The sequence below is a fragment of the Mus musculus genome, chromosome X (assembly GCF_000001635.26).
Source record: "Mus musculus strain C57BL/6J chromosome X, GRCm38.p6 C57BL/6J".
Taxonomy (NCBI): domain Eukaryota; kingdom Metazoa; phylum Chordata; class Mammalia; order Rodentia; family Muridae; genus Mus; species Mus musculus.
The window spans coordinates 113,323,366-113,345,098 of record NC_000086.7 but is presented as its reverse complement, the minus strand read 5'-3'; the positions used below and the strand labels follow the sequence as shown (position 1 = coordinate 113,345,098).

At 37.1% G+C, this 21,733-nt stretch overlaps 1 protein-coding gene and 1 non-coding gene across 21 annotated transcripts in view; one reads left to right on the top strand and one right to left on the bottom strand.

The window, feature by feature from the left end:
* Positions 1–21,733, bottom strand: part of Dach2 (dachshund family transcription factor 2) — a 538,891-nt gene that overhangs the window by 491,288 nt on the left and 25,870 nt on the right. The gene's annotated exons all lie outside the window — the stretch shown is intronic.
* Positions 12,874–12,999, top strand: Gm24831. The gene has a single exon (XR_003953224.1). It is a non-coding gene; the product is annotated as a U6atac minor spliceosomal RNA (small nuclear RNA).

Genomic DNA, 21,733 nt, shown 5'->3' with positions numbered 1-21,733 from the left:
CCTGAATTTTTGATCTTAGCCATTCTGACTGGTGTGAGGTGGAATCTCAGGGTTGTTTTGATTTGCATTTCCCTGATGATTAAGGATGTTGAACATTTTTTCAAGTGCTTCTCTGCCATTCGGTATTCCTCAGGTGAGAATTCTTTGTTCAGCTCTGAGCCCCATTTTTTAATGGGGTTATTTGATTTTCTGAAGTCCACCTTCTTGAGTTCTTTATATATGTTGGATATTAGTCCCCTATCTGATTTAGGATAGGTAAAGATCCTTTCCCAATCTGTTGGTGGTCTTTTTGTCTTATTGACGGTGTCTTTTGCCTTGCAGAAACTTTGGAGTTTCATTAGGTCCCATTTGTCAATTCTCGATCTTACAGCACAAGCCATTGCTGTTCTGTTCAGGAATTTTTCCCCTGTGCCCATATCTTCAAGGCTTTTCCCCACTTTCTCCTCTATAAGTTTCAGTGTCTCTGGTTTTATGTGAAGTTCCTTGATCCACTTAGATTTGACCTCAGTACAAGGAGATAAGTATGGATCGATTCGCATTCTTCTACACGATAACAACCAGTTGTGCCAGCACCAGTTGTTGAAAATGCTGTCTTTCTTCCACTGGATGGTTTTAGCTCCCTTGTCGAAGATCAAGTGACCATAGGTGTGTGGGTTCATTTCTGGGTCTTCAATTCTATTCCATTGGTCTACTTGTCTGTCTCTATACCAGTACCATGCAGTTTTTATCACAATTGCTCTGTAGTAAAGCTTTAGGTCTGGCATGGTGATTCCGCCAGAAGTTCTTTTATCCTTGAGAAGACTTTTTGCTATCCTAGGTTTTTTGTTATTCCAGACAAATTTGCAAATTGCTCCTTCCAATTCGTTGAAGAATTGAGTTGGAATTTTGATGGGGATTGCATTTAATCTGTAGATTGCTTTTGGCAAGATAGCCATTTTTACAATGTTGATCCTGCCAATCCATGAGCATGGGAGATCTTTCCATCTTCTGAGATCTTCCTTAATTTCTTTCTTCAGAGATTTGAAGTTTTTATCATACAGATCTTTCACTTCCTTAGTTAGAGTCACGCCAAGATATTTTATATTATTTGTGACTATTGAGAAGGGTGTTGTTTCCCTAATTTCTTTCTCAGCCTGTTTATTCTTTGTATAGAGAAAGGCCATTGACTTGTTTGAGTTTATTTTATATCCAGCTACTTCACCGAAGCTGTTTATCAGGTTTAGGAGTTCTCTGGTAGAATTTTTAGGGTCACTTATATATACTATCATATCATCTGCAAAAAGTGATATTTTGACTTCCTCTTTTCCAATTTGTATCCCCTTGATCTCCTTTTGTTGTCGAATTGCTCTGGCTAATACTTCAAGTACTATGTTGAAAAGGTAGGGAGAAAGTGGGCAGCCTTGTCTAGTCCCTGATTTTAGTGGGATTGCTTCCAGCTTCTCTCCATTTACTTTGATGTTGGCTACTGGTTTGCTGTAGATTGCTTTTATCATGTTTAGGTATGGGCCTTGAATTCCTGATCTTTCCAAAACTTTTATCATGAATGGGTGTTGGATCTTGTCAAATGCTTTTTCTGCATCTAACGAGATGATCATGTGGTTTTTGTCTTTGAGTTTGTTTATATAATGGATTACATTGATGGATTTTCGTATATTAAACCATCCCTGCATCCCTGGAATAAAACCTACTTGGTCAGGATGGATGATTGCTTTAATGTGTTCTTGGATTCGGTTAGCGAGAATTTTATTGAGGATTTTTGCATCGATATTCATAAGAGAAATTGGTCTGAAGTTCTCTATCTTTGTTGGATCTTTCTGTGGTTTAGGTATCAGAGTAATAGTGGCTTCATAAAATGAGTTGGGTAGAGTACCTTCTACTTCTATTTTGTGAAATAGTTTGTGCAGAATTGGAATTAGATCTTCTTTGAAGGTCTGATAGAACTCTGCACTAAACCCATCTGGTCCTGGGCTTTTTTTGGTTGGGAGACTATTAATAACTGCTTCTATTTCTTTAGGTGATATGGGACTGTTTAGATGGTCAACTTGATCCTGATTCAACTTTGGTACCTGGTATCTGTCCAGAAATTTGTCCATTTCATCCAGGTTTTCCAGTTTTGTTGAGTATAGCCTTTTGTAGAAGGATCTGATGGTGTTTTGGATTTCTTCAGGATCTGTTGTTATGTCTCCCTTTTCAGTTCTGATTTTGTTAATTAGGATTTTGTCTCTGTGCCCTTTAGTGCGTCTAGCTAAGGGTTTATCTATCTTTTTGATTTTCTCAAAGAACCAACTCCTCGTTTGGTTAATTCTTTGAATAGTTCTTCTTGTTTCCACTTGGTTGATTTCACCCCTGAGTTTGATTATTTCCTGCCGTCTACTCCTCTTGGGTGAATTTGCTTCCTTTTTTTCTAGGGCTTTTAGATGTGTTGTCAAGCTGCTAGTATGTGCTGTCTCCCGTTTCTTCTTGGAGGCACTCAGAGCTATGAGTTTCCCTCTTAGAAATGCTTTCATTGTGTCCCATAGGTTTGGGTACGTTGTGGCTTCATTTTCATTAAACTCTAAAAAGTCTTTAATTTCTTTCTTTATTCCTTCCTTGACCAAGGTATCATTGAGAAGAGTGTTATTCAGTTTCCACGTGAATGTTGGCTTTCCATTATTTATGTTGTTATTGAAGATCAGTCTTAGGCCATGGTGGTCTGATAGGATACATGGGACAATTTCAATATTTTTGTATCTATTGAGGCCTGTTTTGTGACCAATTATATGGTCAATTTTGGAGAAGGTCCCATGAGGTGCTGAGAAGAAGGTATATCCTTTTGTTTTAGGATAAAATGTTCTGTAGATATCTGTCAGGTCCATTTGTTTCATAACTTCTGTTAGTTTCACTGTGTCCCTGTTTAGTTTCTGTCTGTGTTCTGGCATCTTTGGTATATGAAGGAATGTACTCAGCTTGCTATGAAAAGAGAGATATAAATGGCAATCCAGCCACAAACCCTTTGATCTACATGGTGTTCTGCCTAGACATAATGCTAGGGAGTGGTGTCATAAAGCTTATGGGAGTAATTAATATCTGATTTGACTTAAGGACCAGAACATGAAATTGAACCCATACCTGACACTGCTAAGGTGACCAAGAGCCTGAGACTACATAGCCCAGGGAAGTAGGGTGAAATCAAATACTACTGGTCTAAAACATGTGGTGATAAAGAGACTCCTAATAATATTCTGCTGTACTCATAGATTAGTGTCTTGTTCATCCATCACCAGAGACGCTTTCTTTTGCAGTAGATGGAAATAAATATAGAAACCCATAGCCAGATATTACACAGTAAGAGATGTTCGAACACTCAGCCTTAAATAGGATGTCTCTATCAAATCCTTCCCCCTCAGGGCTCAGGGAAGCCACACCCTATGGAAGAGGAGCCAGAGAGAGTGTAAGAGCAAGAAGGAATGAAAAATACCAAGAAAACAAGATCCTCTAAATAAACATAAGCAAAGCTCATAATGACCTCACAAAACCTGTGGGGCAGCATGCACAGGGCCTGCCTGGGGCTGCACCAGATCCTCTGCACTTATGGTTTCCAGTTTAGGGTTTCTATCGGATTCCTCAGTGCTTGAACAAGTGGGGCTATGATCGTGTGCCTTCTCTTGGATTATTTTGTTTCAGTAAGCTTGTCTTGTCCAACTTTGATGTAATTGTGTTTTTCTCATATTTTATTTTGTTATAGAAGGAAGGAAGGAAGGAAGGAAGGAAGGAAGGAAGGAAGGAAGGAAGGAAGGAAGGAAAGAAGGAAGGAAGAAAAGAAGGAATACCTAGCCACAAGGGTATAGGTTGAAAACTGATCTGTCATTTATACCTATCCAGAGAGATAAAAACAATTTTCACATTGGAATGATTTTACCATGTAACTTCTCATGTGTTTATGTAGCAATTAAAAACTAAATATATTTTAACATGTGTGTGTGTGTGTGTGTACTTTTTTACGTATGTGCACAGTGTGGAGGGTATATTGTGTATTTGTGTGAGTATGTGTGCTTGTGTGTCTTTTGTGTATGTACTGTGTGTGTGGGTGCACACGTACATGCATGCCACACATACACACATGCTTGCTTATGGAAGCCAGGCATCAATATCAAAATCAAATCATTTCCTCTATCAATTTCTATCTCAGTTTTTGAGGAAGATTTCTCTTTGAACCTGGAGCTCACCAATTTGGCAAGACTAGTTTGTCAGTGAACACCAAGGATCCTCTCATATCTCCTTCCTCTATCATTTCCAATACATGGCATTGTTCTTCCTGTATTTTATTTATGTGCCGGTGTTATACATAGGTTCTTAGCATGTGTGGCAAGCATATTGCCGAGTGATCTCATTCTTCAACTTAATCATCTTTATTTTTTAACTAACAACGGACTTTCGCTCGTGTCAATTCCTTCGCTAGATAAACTTTATTTTTCAATTTTTGAAATCAAATTTATTTTTACTGATGGGTACACCCATACAAATACTAGTGGTGTCATGGGATATTTGCTACATAAAATACACAATTTTGGACTCTCTATATCACTACAAGAGAGAGAACTGGTGTGTATAACACTGTTACTAATTTACTTGGTAAATCTCAGGCACCAAGTAAGCTGGAGGCATTATATTATACCTCTTCTTACTAATTTTTTCTCTTTGAATTTCTTTTAAAAATCAGTAATAGAATTCTGTTAGGAGATTGGCCTCAAGGGTCTAAAGGATGTATTAAAGTAAATAAGCCGCATGCCTTGAGAGCACTGCTGCTTCTGTGTCTGCTAGGTAAAAGTTTTGATATGAAAATTAATTTCATCCATGATCTATCAAGTACCATGATTTAAAATTGGCAAAATAAATATCGTTGAACTGTGATTGATAGAAGTTTGCTACTGTATTAGAGACATATTTGACAGTAGTTTATTGGTTCATAACTTATGCAGGGTCAGTAATATGAGAAGTAACGCTTCCAGTTAATAAGACTATATGAGAATCTATACATAGTTTACATTTGTAAACAATCAGGAAAAAATGTGAGAAATGAAAAGAATATTTTCAGACTAAAACTATAAAACCATAAAAAGAAAATAATTTGCTATTATAGAATGACTTTTAGTCTTCAACTTTAAAAAGAATCAACTAGTTTCATGCATCAAAAATACCACAACTTCTAAATATATATTGGATACATCGTAAAATAATACGATTAAAGATAATTAAATTATAAATTCATTATAAAACACTCATATTTGTTAAATATTTTTCTCAGTCTAAACTACTCAAGATGCAAATTAATAAAAATATCACTGCAAATAAAATAATCAATTATTACATGCATGAAATACAAAAAAATATTTTTGTCATACACAGTTTTGTGGTTTCCAGCATACTAGATTGTATAATTTTGCAGAAAGCATTACAGTTCTCACAAAGAAAGTGCAGGGTCACTGCTTCGTAGCTCCTTAGAAACAAAAACAACATAAGAAAGAATTGCAAGAAAGTGTAAGAGCTACAAAAGGAAATCTGTTGACTCTCTCAAAACTGACGAGATCCCTGGCTTTTGCCAAACAAACATGTAGCAATTCAGTGCACATTAATGCCATCCAATGCAATGCATGCATTTTTTCACAGCTTTTGAAGTCCAGATATTTTCTTACTTTAGTGACTTTAATAGCTTGTAAACATAAACTGTATCCATAAACTGGACAGGGTCAATTCTTTTTGCTATTAACTCTTAACAGTGTGCACATACAGACATTAGTGTGGTTGTCACAAAAGTCTGCATCACGTGTCTCAGCAGCCAATTGAAATAAAATAGGCAAGTGTTAATTAGAAACTCTCTTTTGAATTTACATTGCAAAACAAAGTCTACATGTATTATTTAAATTAAAAAAAACAAGGACTTGCCTTACCAACTCTACTCAGCCATGATAAAAAGCTGTATTAATGGAATTACAAATATTCAAAATTATCATTTTGTTAACTTGAGGCAATTCCGAAACATATAAAAAAGGAGTTACACAGTAAATACAAATGAATGCAAATGAATACTGGTCTTTTGACACTGTGTTCTTTAATTTAGATATTCTATATCATTCATAAAAACAAGAAAAGGGTACTCATCATCAGAGCTGTGTTTGAGCCACAAAGTCCCCTATGACTCCCAATTCATATTACACAAATTAGCTATAACTTAATGAAGCAACAGTGTTAGACATCCCAAATCTCCATCCAGATCTGGCCCAAAAGTTCATACAGTTCACAAAAGGAGACTGATAAATGACACATCTAGTCAGAGACGTAAGGTTGGCTTAAGAGGAAAAATATAACCTATACTTAGCAGTACAAATCAGCATTCAATTGCAAGCAGAAAACAACCAAAGCAGCACACGTTTTATGTGAGCAAGAATGTAGCTTCAACTCTAACAATGTCTCTCGAATGACTTCATTGTATTCTAAGTAAAGATAAAATACTTTTTGTTTGATTATTTCTTTTAAAAGCTCCTTTTTGGGGATTCATCAGGAGAGGAAAGCTCCAAGGTCACCTGTCAATAACAGAACAAACCTTCAGTAAATCACAGTGCTTCACAAATAAATTCCTCATCAGTAATTAAAACCAGGCCTCTCTGGCCCTGTGTTATCAGCTCATCAAATTCATTGCTCATCTAGAATAACAGATCCACATCTGCAGTCATTACAGCACGCCAGATAAATCAATCCTCTCAATGATGCTTTGAGCCATCTCTGCTCCCTTTTAACCAGCCCGATATTTATTTCCCCCTGACACTTCTGACATTCTATTTACTGTAGGCAAATGGAACTCATACGGTACCTTGTAATGGCTTTACCAAATCCCATTGTGGGGCATATCTTAGAAGACTAATGGTTGCAATAAACAAGGTTTTATGGTGTAAGTGTGAGCTTCCAACTTTTTCCCTAGAATTTGACTTCTGCCGTGAAGGTTTATTACCCTTGATTGCAGGTGGAATACTAGTAGCCGTTTAAAGCTTTGTTAATTAAGTCAGGAAAAAAACTTTTGAGCTGATGTCAGGATTTCCTGTCTTTTATGTACTTTTAACTCAATTCTCTACTGATGTATTGTTAGATGTTTAAAGAACACAAGTCTTTACATGAATCTACTAGTAACACATTCCTTTGATTTTTGAGATTTTTTTTTCATGATAAATTATGGCTTGTTAAAAAAGAACTTTGAACCTTGTACTTGAAGGTAACACATATGTTAACAGAAAAATCCATGCATTCAGAGTTTGGAATGGTTCTGTCAGTAAGGTTCCTGCCTCTTAAGCAGAAGAACCTGATATTAAGCCCAGGATCCATGTAGAAATCCCAGACAGAGTGGAGGGGCACTTGTCATTCTAGCAGGAGAGAGAGAGAGAGAGAGAGAGAGAGAGAGAGAGAGAGAGAGAGAGAGAGAGAGAGAGAGAGAGAGAGAGAATCCCAGTATCCCAGTGGCTCACAGGTTGGACCTCTCTAACTTAATTGTAGAGCTCCAGGCCAATAACAGACCCTATCTTAAAGAAGGTAAACAGCATTCCTAAGGTTAAGGCTGTCGCTTGTCTTTCAGGTTTTATATGAATATACAGGGAAACAGAAGACACTGGAGGGGAGCAGTTATCATACTTGTATTTTAATCCAAACTAGCTTTTGTAACTACTGCTTAATATGCAATTCAAGAAAAATATTAATGGTGGACTGGGGTGATGGTTCCCTGGGTAAAGCTCCTGCCATCCAAAGAAAAGGACCTGATTTCAAATCCAGTAGTATGCATCTACTACATAGTGTTCCTATGACAAGACAGGAGGCAGAAACAGAAGATTCCCTTGAAACTGCACGCAGCTGCAAACAAAGAAGATATGCTTATCTCAAACAAGGTAGAAGGCAAGGACTAGCTACCCCCAGAGGTTGTTGTCCTTCATACATGTACCCTCAAATGTACACACCAGTAGTTAATACTCACATGTGCATAAACATACCTACACACATATTTTTATTATTTTATTTATTTACATTTCAAATGTCCCCTTTCCTGACACCCCATCCCATACCTTTCCTCTTAACCTCTAAGAGGGTGCTCCCCTACCCACCCACCCACTACTCCCACGTAAAATCTGAGATATCATACATATATACATTATATACATATGATTTTAAAAGGTTAATAGTAATCACATTTTTTAAACAAAATTGACATTATTAGACTTTTTGTGTTCACAGTGAAGTAATATTGTGAAGAAAAGCAAAACTAGCAACTGTATTACTCTACTCAGTAAAATTTTGGATGGCTTTGTGCAGTGATCACTACTAACTTGCACTACCTATAATGATAAGTATGTGGGTTCAAGAGGGGTTTATTAAATTAATGCCACAATTTTCATGGAACTTAATTCTAGCATCTAAGTAAGTGTATTTCCTTATGTCACAATAACATTTGAATTAAACACTGCTAACTTCTTTTGTTTTGTTTTTTTAATAACCACAAAACTAAAAAGCATGCAATGGATTATGAATGCTGACATCATCTTCTGAGCATTCATTCAAAATTGCAATAGTTTTTGCTTCAATGAAAATTCTTTATCTATCCCTCTGTCATTATTGTATACTGATTCGCCTGCTCTCAGAGGCCAACGTTTGAGTAAATTGGATTTTAGAATATTAGCCTAAAGTATTCAGTTGTTGGTCCATGATGCCCAGAGGGTAGAATGCCTGCCTTGTCCACAAGCCTCTTGCCACACATTCAGGTGGAAAGGAGAAAGAAAAACCACATTCAAAGTTCAGACTTTAAGGATGCCTGTGTAATCTGCCTTGTATGGAAATTATGCAAGTATTTTCTGAGGACTCTGTGGTAGAGTACCAACAATAGGAATATTCTGAGAAACATAAATTTGCCTATGAAAGATGTGGTAGATCGCAAGAAGCCAGATATTTGAAAATAAAAGTTTTACTTTCGCCTTCACTTAACACTCTAGATTATCACATACTAAAAACCGCTTTGGTCGACAGCTTTTATTTTTTTTTTTGTTCCCTCCTTAGAAGTGGGAACAAAACACCCATGGAAGGAGTTACAGAGACAAAGTTTGGAGCTGAGATGAAAGGATGGACCATGTAGAGACTGCCATATCCAGGGATCCACCCCATAATCAGCATCCAAACGCTGACACCATTGCATACACTAGCAAGATTTTATCGAAAGGACCCAGATGTAGCTGTCTCTTGTGAGACTATGCTGGGGCCTAGAAAACACAGAAGTGGATGCTCACAGTCAGCTAATGGATGGATCACAGGGCTCCCAATGGAGGAGCTAGAGAAAGTACCCAAGGAGCTAAAGGGATCTGCAACCCTATAGGTGGAACAACATTATGAACTAACCAGTACCCCGGAGCTCTTGACTCTAGCTGCATATGTATCAAAAGATGGCCTAGTTGGCCATCACTGGAAAGAGAGGCCCATTGGACTTGCAAACTTTATATGCCCCAGTACAGGGGAACGCCAGGGCCAAAAAGGGGGAGTGGGTGAGTAGGGGAGTGGGAGTGGGTGGGTATGGGGGACTTTTGGTATAGCATTGGAAATGTAAATGAGCTAAATACCTAATAAAAAATGGAAAAAAAAAAGAAAAGAATAAGCCAAGAAGAAAACACACTTGGTATAAAAGTTTTTTTTTTTCCAGTAGGCTAGATGAGATCACCAAGTTTACTATCTCTATTTGTACATGTTATAAAAGTTGTCGTTTATTAAAGGATATTAGGAAATCTTTCCTCTAAAACATGTCTTCTCAATCTTAGCTGTCTAAAGAATACAGTCAAAATAAACAAATCTCCACATCCTATATGACAGTCTCACATTTATAAAAGCAAGCACCTCAAGAGTCTTCCCTGCGAAATAGGAGGAAAAGGCAGACAAAATGATGTAACTACACACTACAGAGAAGAAACGGAGCTGCCCTCAGTTATTTATACATGCTATGCTAAAACTGCCCACAAATATGCCAGTCAGAATAAAGTAATGCTAATAACTGTTATGGTCCTTTGTATTTGAGACTCTCAAAAATGGAAAGCTAAGCTCCATAACATTCTCTATGAGGTAGTTAAATATTATAACACTTTACAGAAGGTAAATTCAAGAACAATAGGTATGAAGTTGGATGTTAAAAGTCAAATAGGAAGTTTATGATGAAACTAATAATATAATTCATGAACCCTGATCCTCCATTCCTAACACAAGCCATTTCACCAGTTTTATTGATCATGCCACGATAACAAAATATATTCTCTGATAGCAGTTCAAAATTCTATACAAATACACTGCTTGGCCAGGAATACCAACCCACAAATAGATAGAGATAAGAAACCATACTATCAAAACCCCAAAAAAGTACTCGAAGTTAAAAAAAAAGTCCTATTTCCAAGCAAGAAACAGTATGACATACATATTCAGATCTAGTATAAAGGGTGATGACCTTTTTATCATAAATACTTTTACCACAAAGAAATTGTCCTGGCTACCTTTATGTAAACTTGACACTGGAGGATTTTTTAATAGTGGGAACCTCAATTGGGAAAATGGCCCTAGAGAAGTGCCCTGTAGACAGGCCTGAGGTGTCTGTGTTTCTTTAGCCTGAAGCAAACACAGTAAGTTATAAGACTTCTACAAAATAATCAAAAGTGTTTTATGTGAAAACAAAATAAAATCTTAAATAGATCATTTTATCTAAAAACTATATGTTTTGTGAAATAAAAATTTTTGTTTCTTTTCTAAGTTTGTAAGAAAACAATTAAAGGAAAAATCTAGCTCTTTTAGGTCACATATCTACCTTCAATATGCCCCCTTGTTTAACATTAGCAAAACCAAACCATATGCTTTATCATTATATTTACAGAAGCACACAATGAACAGTAGCTTTATTTGCAAATACTGGTTTGATATTGACTTTAACATTCCAGATTCCTTAGTGTCCCATGTCATGATGGTGTGGGCAATAAAACTCTAAGAATCAATATTTCAGTATTCAAATGTTTTAGAATATACCTGTTCAATGAAGCAGCCAAAACAGATTTGTTACTATTAAACTGGCAACTTATAGATGTAATACATCTACTAAAAAATTCTGCCACCAGTACTAAATAATATGATACAAAGTATTACACAAAGGCTGAATGCTCCTTCTTGGTAACAAAAGCAGAAGTATAGATAAGAATTAATGTAGAATTGAGCATCTGGGTGCATACCTCAACTCCCAGCTACTGGCCCTCAGTCTCAGCTACACAGAGGCCTAACTGATAGAGTCTAAGAGGACAGGATACCAACCTGAGAAACAAAGAAAAGCCCAGTACAGAAAGAAGTATGAACTGAAAGGGAAATTCCCATTGGCCAGATTAAGTGGGGGAAAGATATTGAATTGAGTATATACAGACTGAAAGTGGAAAGTGTCTCATTTTAAAGAAGGAAAGAAATCTTGTAAAACTCTCAAAACTTGTTTTCTATGGTGTGTGCCTGAAGACATTATACTTTAGAGAAATAGAACACAACTCTTACCTACTATGTAGCCCTGGATAACTCAACTTATTTTCTTCAGCTTCAACTTTCTTACACATAAATGGATGTATCATTTTTAAAAAAACAGTAAAATAAAGCATGGGGATATATTTTCTAAGTATATTTAATAATTTTGCTGTTATCTATTATTAGAGTGAGGATATTAGGAAGATTGCCACCACCCCCATTAATAGTATTCTGTCTTGATTTAATGTGAGAAATGTTTCTGGATTTATTTTGCTTTAAAATTTTACTACATAGGGATAAATTATTGCTCAGAAGATAAATACTTAGGATTTGCAAGGCTCTTGAATTGATCCTAACAACAATCATATGAAATTTTCCATAAATTAAACATTGTCAAGATGAAATCATATTTAAGATAGTATAATTATCCTTTGGGTGTCATTTTGCTGTTTTTCAATACTTTAAGCCTATTGAAACAACTCATTCTAAATCATTAGTCTTGTGCCACTCTAAAAAAGTATATTTCATATGAAATATAATTCAATTACTTGATTTAAAAAAATACATCATTCTGCCGGGCGTGGTGGCGCACGATTTTAATCCCAGCACTCGGGAGGCAGAGGCAGGTGGATTTCTGAGTTCGAGGCCAGCCTGGTCTACAAAGTGAGTTCCAGGACAGCCAGGACTACACAGAGAAACCCTGTCTCAAAAAACAAGAAAACAAAACAAAACAAAACAAAACAAAAAACAAAACAAAACATCATTCTAAATGAAATAGGTAGAACAACAAAAGAATTGAATACTTGATTTTACTTATGTGAAATATGAAAAAATCATTTCATACAAATCAATACTTAAATAGTATTTCTCAGATACTGAGGACAGAAGAGGGAAAGAGATGAAGAGAAAAGCTTGTGGACTGACGCCCAGCACTCAGTTTTTATGAGGTTCTAGAAACAAGTTTTACTACACTATTGCACAATAGGATCAAACATAGATAATGGTAATATATTTCCAATTTTAGAAAAGCTGCAACCAAGGTTTAGATTTAGAATAGGTCAACTGTAGAAGAATAAATTTAACAGAGACTTTTGCAATATCTGTTCAAGACATGTTTCTAGGTTCTTAAAAATAAAACAGTGAACATATCAAGTGATCTTTCCTTTGCTGAAATGTGTGCACTTGACTTTAAACATTATGCACTTGACTTTAAGACTTCCACTACAATATGGATATATTATTTTCTGGCAATTTCAGAGAACGTCTTTAAAAAAAATAATTACACAATTATTACACAAACTGTTGTGTAAACAGAATCTATTCATTAAGAATGTAAATCTGGTGTTGTATGAAAGGATAAAAGGTAAGCACTCCCCTTGACAGGGATGGAAGAGGCCCTTGGGCCTAACAACACACATACTGTTTAGGCATTGCCAACTTCTTCATGGCATCTAGCCACTGTGTTTAAGGTCAAGTAACATATAAAGGCAGACCTATCAGAATTATACCAGACTTCTCAGCAGAGACTCTAAGAGCCAGAAGATCTTGGCCAGACATCATGCAGACCCTAAGAGAACACAAATGCCAGCCCATGCTAATATACCCAGCAAAACTCTCAATTATCATAGGAGAAACCAAGATATTCCATGACAAAAACAAATTTACACAATGTCTTTCCATAAATCCAGCCCTACAAAAGATAATAGATAGAAAACTCTAACACAAGGAGGAAACTACACCCTAGAAAAAGCAAGAAAGTAATCTTCTTTCAACAAACCCAAAAGAAGATAGAAACACAAACATATTTCCATCTCTGTGGGGCAATGGGCTATGTACAGACAGGCTGGTCTTCAGTCGAGTTGAGGTCTGAACCTGGATGGGTGGTAATTCCCACCTACATTGGACCGTAGACATTCCCTCATGTCTCCTGGACCCCTGGCTCCTCTTGAAGTTACCACCCCCACAGGCCCCACAGCCCCCACAGGAGAGGCTAATGGCTTTCAGTTACATACTCAATGTCCCAAGCTTCTGACCTTCAGGCTAGACTTCTTCCAGTTACCTAGCAACAGCAACATAACAAGCCCACTATAAGAGGGGCTGCTTGGCCCCTCCTCACTCTCTTAAGCTTTTACTTTCCTTACTCTCCCTCTTGCTCTCTCTCTCTCTCTTACTCTCTAAGCTTTTACCTCTCTCTCTCTCTCTCTCTCTCTCTCTCTCTCTCTCTCTCTCTCAGCCTTTACCTTTCTTACTCTCTAACTCTCTCTCTTTCCATTTCTCCCTCTCTCCACATGGCCATGGCCAGTCTCTCTCTCTTTTCTCTTTTACCTTTTCTCTTTCCTCCTGCCTTTCTATAATAAAGCTCTAAAACCATAGACTGTCTCTGTTAATCAAGGCCCGGACTAAGGACTCTCTCCTGCATGGGAACCTCTGCCCTCTTCCTGTATCTCTGGGGCCTGGTGCTGCCCTGGGGCCCCTATTCTGTTCTTAGCTCCTCTGCCGTATCCAGAATGGGTTGCCCCTTGTCCTCCCCCCGCCATGTGGGGTCAGTGGCTTCACACTCATGGAAAGAGTCCGGCAGTCCTCCCGCATCCACCTGTCCAGAGCACAGGAATTCTGGCCGGATGTGGGCTCTCTCCCTTCCCCCTCTTCCCCTACACCGACAGCCTAGCACACCTCTAACAACAAAAATAACAGGAAGCAACAATCACTATTCCTTAATATCTCTTAACATCGATGGACTCAATTCCCCCAATAAAAAGACATAGACTGGATGAATAAGCAGGACTGAGCATTTTGCTGCATATGGGAAATACATCTCAGTAACAAAGACAGACACTACCTCAGAGTAAAAAGCTGGAAAACAATTTTCCAAGCAAATGGTTCCAAGAAACAAGTTGGAGTAGCCATTCTAATATCAAATAAAATCAACTTTCAACTAAAAGTTATCACAAAAGATAAGGAAGGCCACTTCATAACTATCAAAGGAAATATCTGACAATATGAACTGTCAATTCTGAACATCTATGCTCCAAATGCAAGGGCACCCACAAGTGGATATTAGGCAAAGAGCATGGAATACCCATGATACAACTCACAGACCACATGAAGCTCAAGAGGAAGGAAGACCAAAGAGTGGATGCTTCAGTCCTACTTAGAAGGGGAAAAAATATAATCAAGGGAAGTAGAGGGTGGGAGGGACTTTGGAGGAAGAAAGGAGGAAGAGGGGGAAAAGAGGGGCAGAATCAGGTATGGGATCAGATGGAGGAGATTTACAAAGGGTCAGGAAATTGAACAGAAATGTGTTCAATGGGGGATGGGTAACTGGGGGTAGCCACTAGAAAGTCCCAGATGCCAGGAAAGCAAGAGCCTCCCAGGACACCATGGGGACGACATTAGCTAAAATATACCACAAAGCAGAGGGAGAACCTGTCAAGATAATATCCAGAGGTTAGGCATGCCCCCCCCACCATGAGGGAAGGGGCCATCCACCCATCTCCAAAATTTTAACCCAGAATTTCCCTTGTCTAAAGGAAATACAGGGACAAAGAGTGAAGCAAAGACTGAAGGAAAGGCCATCCAGAGACTGCCCCACCTGGGGATCCATTCCACATGCAGACACCAAACCCACTATTACTGATGCCAAGAAGTTCTTGTTGACAGGAGCCTGATACCAACTGTCTCATGAGAGGCTCAGCCAGATCCTGACCAATACAAATGTGGATGCTTGCAACCAACTATCAGACAGAGCACAGGGACCCCAATGGAGGAGTTAGGGGAAGGTCTGAAGGAGCTGAAGGGGCCTTATCTGGCTTCAGTGGGAGGAGAGGCCCTTGGTCCTGTGAAGGCTTGATGCTCCAGTGTAGAGGAATGCTAGATCAGTTAGGCAGGAGTGGATGGGTGGGTGGTGGAGCACCCTCATAGAAGCAGTGTTATTGGGGAATGGGATAGGCAATTTGCAGAGGGGAGGGGAAACAGGGAAAGGGGATAACATTTGAAATATAAACAAATAAAATATCCAATTAAAAATTATAAATGTTTGCCTGTCTCTCTAGTGGGCTATATTAAAAGGTTGACTTTATTTAAATAATGGTAGCAGTATTTTTAAATAGCAAAACCTATTTTCTTCTGTCCTCAGTGACAAAAAAGCCAGTCCAAAAAATTGCTATGCTTTTGCTTGAAAAATAGAATTGTTACTGGGCACAATGGTGGTGCACACTTTCAATGCCAGCACTTTGGAGGCAGCGGCAGGCAAATCTCTGTGTCTGAATCCAGTCTAGTCTATAAACCAAGTTCCAGAATAGCCAGGGTTACACAGATAAACCATATCTTGATAAACTGCTCAACCTCCAAAAAATAAAAATAAAAAGTAAAGAAAAGAAAAATAGAATTGTTTGCTTGCCCTTAGAGAATTTTTTATTAATTTACATTTCACATGATATCTTCCTTCCCAGTTTCCTTCCCCCAAAAAAACCCCATGCCATCCCCCTCCCCTGCCTCTATGAGGAGCTCCCCCACCTACCAACCCACTCCCATCTTCATTTTGCAGTGAATTTAGCACTCTTAAAGTGTACTGAAGTGACAAACTAGAAAAAAGAAAAAAACTGATTTTTATAATAATAATATGAATATCTTTCACTAGTGAAAAGCTTTAATCAATCCAATAATACAATTAGACAAAATTTAAATGACTTCCTAATAGGCACAAGGCACTAGAATCACTAAAAATGTTCATCTTCTTTACCCAGAGGAGGCCTCTTACATTTTACACTCAATCATTAAATCATTTCAATACCACTTTAAAACAAACCTTTCTTCATTCTATTGGCATTGTCAAGTTCCAAGCATTTTTTTCCTCAGAGCATCACATTAGTCTTTTAGATAATCTAGTCTCCTTTTTCTTCCAATATTTCTTCAGATATTTTCTCTAAGTTTTTTTATAGGCAGTTCACCCTGTACCTAAAATTATATCCTAATAATGGCAACTTGCACAGTCTCTTCAGAACACAAAAAATATATCTATGTGTGTGCATTTTCTTTGGGTTCTTAATTCCTATTCAGGATTCCCTGTCACCCTAACTTTGGTTCAAAATCACATTCTAAAATGATCACCTCTGGGAAATTGTGGAAGTTCATTAACTACACCCTCTCCACTCCCGTGGCACTTTCTCTATTGTTCCTATGCCTCTGGCTCTTGAATAAATACTCGTGTATTAACTACTTGTCTCATTTTGTGACAAGACACCCTGAGAAAAGCAACAAGAGGAAAAAAAAGATAAATTTAAGATCCCTGTTTAACTGTATAGTACATAGTAGTAAAGTCTTTGCAGCAGTAGCAGCCTGAGGCACTTGACTACATAGTTAGTATCCAAAGTCAGGAAGCAGAGAATGGTAAATGCTGGTGCTAAACTAGTTTTCTTTAAATGCAGTCCAGTATCCAAGGCAAGAGAATGTTGGCCCCGACTCTTACACCACATGTTCCTATCTCATTTAATGTAATAGAAATTATCATTCTCATACACTTGCCCAAAGATTAACTTAATCTAAATAATTTCTTACAAGCATGGACATGCCTGGAAGCTTGTCTCCTACTTGTTTATAGAGCCTATCAAGTTGACAATCACAATTAATCAACAACTTCTGCTCTTTCAATTCCCTACTCCTATATCAGAAAGTATACATTCTTGCAAATTTTGAGACTGTTTTCTGATACAGGATTTAGCTATATAATCCTGACTAACCTGAAATTGACTAAATAAACCAGCTAGTTGTGAACTTTTGGCATGTTACTGCCTCTATCCCAAATAATTGGTCCTAATCATTTTGATTTCATGTAGCTGCATCAGGGTCTACCATCTCATCATATTTCATACATTAAAATTTGGATAATAGAATAAGATGTGGTTTCTAACCATAAGCAGCCTATAGCCTAGTGGAAGGAGGGGTAAAAATATCATATTGATGTTTTGAAAATATTGTCACATTGGGACCTCATAAAATTGCAAAGCTTCTGTAAGGCAAAGGACACTGTCAATAAGGCATAAAGGCCACCAACAGATTGGGAAAGGATCTTTACCAATCCTAAATCAGATAGGGGACTAAAATCCAATATATATAAAGAACTCAAGCAGATGGACTCCAGAAAATCAAATAACCCCATTTAAAAATGGGGCACAGAGCTAAACAAAGAATTTTCAACTGAGGAATATCGAATGGCTGAAAAGCATCTGAAAAAATGTTAAACATACTTAATCATCAGGGAAATGCAAATCAAAACAGCCCTGAGATTTCACCTCACACCAGTCAGAATGGCTAAGATCAAAAATTCATGTGACAGCAGATGCTGGCGAGGATGTGGAGAAAGAGGAATGCTCCTCCATTGTTGGTGGGATTGCAAGCTTGTACAACCACTCTGTAAATCAGTCTGGCAGTTCCTCAGAAAATTGGACATAGTACTACTGGAGGATCCAGCAATACCTCTCCTGGGCATATATCCAGAAGATGTTCCAACTGGTAATAAGAACACATGCTCCACTATGTTCATAGCAGCCTTATTTATAATAGCCAGAAGCTGGAAAGAACCCAAATGTCCCTCAACAGAGGAATGGATAGAGAAAATGTGGTACAGTTACACAATGGAGTACTACTCAGCTATTAAAAAGAATGAATTTATGAAATTCCTAGGCAAATGGATAGATCTGTAGGGTATCATCCTGAGTGGGGTAACCCAATCACAAAAGAACTCACATTATATGCACTTACTGATAAGTGGCTATTAGCTCAGAAACTTAGAATACCCAAGATACAATTTGCAAAGCACATGAAACTCAAGGAGAACAAAGACCAAAGTGTGTACACTTTGCCTCCTCTTAGAATTGGGAACAAAACACCCATGGTAGAAGTTACAGACACAAAGTTTGGAGCTGAGATGAAAGGGTGGACCATCCACAAACTGCCCCACCGGGGGATCCATCCCATAATCAGCCTCCAAACGCAGACACTATTGCATACACCAGCAAGATTTTGCTGAAAGGACCTTGATATAGCTGTCTCATGTGAGGCTATGCCAGTGCCTGCCAAATACAGAAGTGGATGCTCACAGTCAGCTATTGGATGGAACACAGGGCCCCCAATGGAGGAGCTAGAGAAAGTACCCAAGAGCTGAAGGGGTCTGCAACCCTATAGGTGGAACAACAATATGAACTAACCAGTACCCCCAGAGCTCGTGTCTCTAGCTGCATATGTATCAGAAGATGGCCTAGTCAGCCATCATTGGGAAGAGAGACCCCTTGGTTTTGCAAACTTCATATGCCCCAGTACAGGGGAACACCAGGGCCAAGAAGTGGGAGTGGGTGGGTAGGGAAGCAGGGCATGGGGAGGGTATAGGGGACTTTTGGGATAGCATTTGAAATGTAAATGAAGTAAATACCTAATAAAATGGGGGGGGGGAGATCCTAGTGGCTTTAAATAGCCACAGGTAGCTATGTCATATAAGGGATGGATAATGACAGGACAATTTGACTCATCAAGGTGAACCATTTATATCAGTACCTATGGGCTCTGAGTTTATTGTGTTGGCATTTTGTTGGTTGAGAATTTTCTGATATAAATCTAACTGATAAATCACAAAAAACATATTGTCACGTTTTAATTCAAATCATCAACTAATCAGGAAGATATGCAAAGTATAGATAAAAAGAGCTGAGAAAATAATAATGACTTGTCTTATGTCACACAAAATATTAGAAAAAAAGAAACAAGTAATAATTTGAGGTTACACTGCATTTTATAGGGATCATGAACAATGATATATAAACCATACTCAAATAAAATTAAAGATAATCTAGTAAAGCAAAATTTTACTGTTTTATATATATGTACATATATATGTATATATAATTTGGTACCATATAATTTCTCATTATCAGTCTATAACTACTTTCTGTTGAAAAGTAGCATAATAGATTAAATAACAAAGTATATAAGAGTGAATACCAGGAGGCTGGCGAGATGGCTCAGTGGTTAAGAGCACTGATGATAAGAGCAATGAAGGCCCTTCCAGAGGTCCTGAGTTCAATTCCCAGCAACTACATGGTGGCTCACAACCATCTGTAATGGGATCTGATGCCCTCCTCTGGAGTGACTGAAGACAGCTACAGTATACTCATATAGATAGATAGATAGATAGATAGATAGATAGATAGATAGATAGATAGATAGATAGATAGATAGATAAATCTTTTAAAAGAATGAACACCACAGTTAAACAAATGATTGATTTTGGCTGAATCAATAAAATGACATTTGTGACTCTTTTCTACTTAGTTAATCCTGTGAATTTTCTCATGAAAATTTTGCAAGTGATTTTGCAAAATGTAGCACATGCCTACATATGAGTATTACTGTGGATCAAATTCTATATGTTGATACCTAGGCAAAGGATATCTTGATGATACTTATTGTCCTTCAATAAAATTATCTTCATTGGAGTAGCCTTCTTTATTTCTACATCATACAGAATTTTCAACATATTTTTTCAAAATGACAATTCAGAAAATGTTTCAAGAGATATGCAAAGAAGGCACCAGTAGGGCAGAAAGATGACATCACAATGACGTGCACAAGAAAGCTTGCTTACAAAAACACAGCAAAATGCTCAATATATTTTTCTTAAACTCAATTTTTACTTAGAAAAAAAAGATACAAATATCTTTTCAGTGACAAAATGAAGTCTCTTTAATAACAAAGTATCATACCATAAGTGAATGAAGCCCACAGTTATCTGAACATATGTCATCATATTTTTTAAATTATCTGAAAGATATATTTGTCCTTAGAATTTGAAGGGAATAATGGTAAGAAGCCATTGAAATTCCCAGTGCCTGTATGTAAGATACTGAGGAGGTTGAGGCAGGAGTATTCACTGAGTCTAGGAGATCCAGGCACGTCTGAACAATACAGTGAAACCTGCCATCTCAAAATTGTGAGAATGACTGCTCAATAAAGTTAGCTGCATTATTATTTGAACTAACTGTGGTTTCACTCCTAGAGAAAGGTCAAGAATTAAACTGAAAGGTAATGGTCTATATCCAGGCTTGTTAAAATATATCTATCTAACATATATTTAACCCTGACTTGCTATACTATTACAGGACCATTTTAAACACAAACTAGTTGCCAGTCATGTCCAGAAAATAATGAAATAAATGTTCCATTGCAAGCATGTTTTTAAATGGTTTAACGTAAAAGGTGGTTTTAAAGGAGGTAAATTGTACAACGTAGTTTGACACATGGTGTTTGAGACTATAAATCAAATGTTTTCTCATGTAGAATAATACTGTCCTTTGCTTGTTTCTATTTCACTGATGTGTCATCAAACAACTTCTGGATCTTTAAAAAGGCAAACAGCACCATATAAACTTTCCAATATACAAACAGATTAACTTAATTCTCACCTATGAGGATAATTGAAGAGGACAGATGAATTTTTATGTATGTAGTGATTAAAAGAAATCTACACAGACTTAAGTTACAATCATTTAAAAATTTTAATTAAAAACAAGAATATTGTTTTTTTATTTTATTGAATATGCCATAATTTTACAAAATTTATGGGTAAATAGAATTTATTTTGTTGCAATACTTCACAAAATAAACACTTTTTTTAAAGCCAATAGAACAAAATTCTTTTACTAGAATGTACATTTACCAGAGGGCACCATAATGCATAGAAAAATAATATCTGTGCTCTACTGGCTTTTAAAAAATCCTAAGACACACCCCTCAAAAAAGAAAAATAATATCAAAATTGTTATGAATGGTATATATGCTGTGACAAAGGAAGCTGCAATTCTCCATATGGTACCAAGTTCCATAAAATATTAAGATAGCTCCCCTCTCTAAACTTTTATAGAACTGAAAACTCTACAGTATATCTTTAACTTTTCTATTCTTTTAGAAGTGCACACTTCTGTTTTCTACCACGTGTACATTTTGTTAGGCTTCCTTAAAGGTAGCAAACAGGAAAATCCATTTTTTTCTTGGGAGTCCTATACCTGTCCTAATACTAAATATAGTCTTAGTAGTGGAATGTTGTATTAGAAGATTGCATAATTAACAAAGTAATAATAGTGCACTAAATTTCTATTCTATTACCCATAATGAAAGGCTAGATCATTTGCAAATACTGTTAATGTTAGGTACC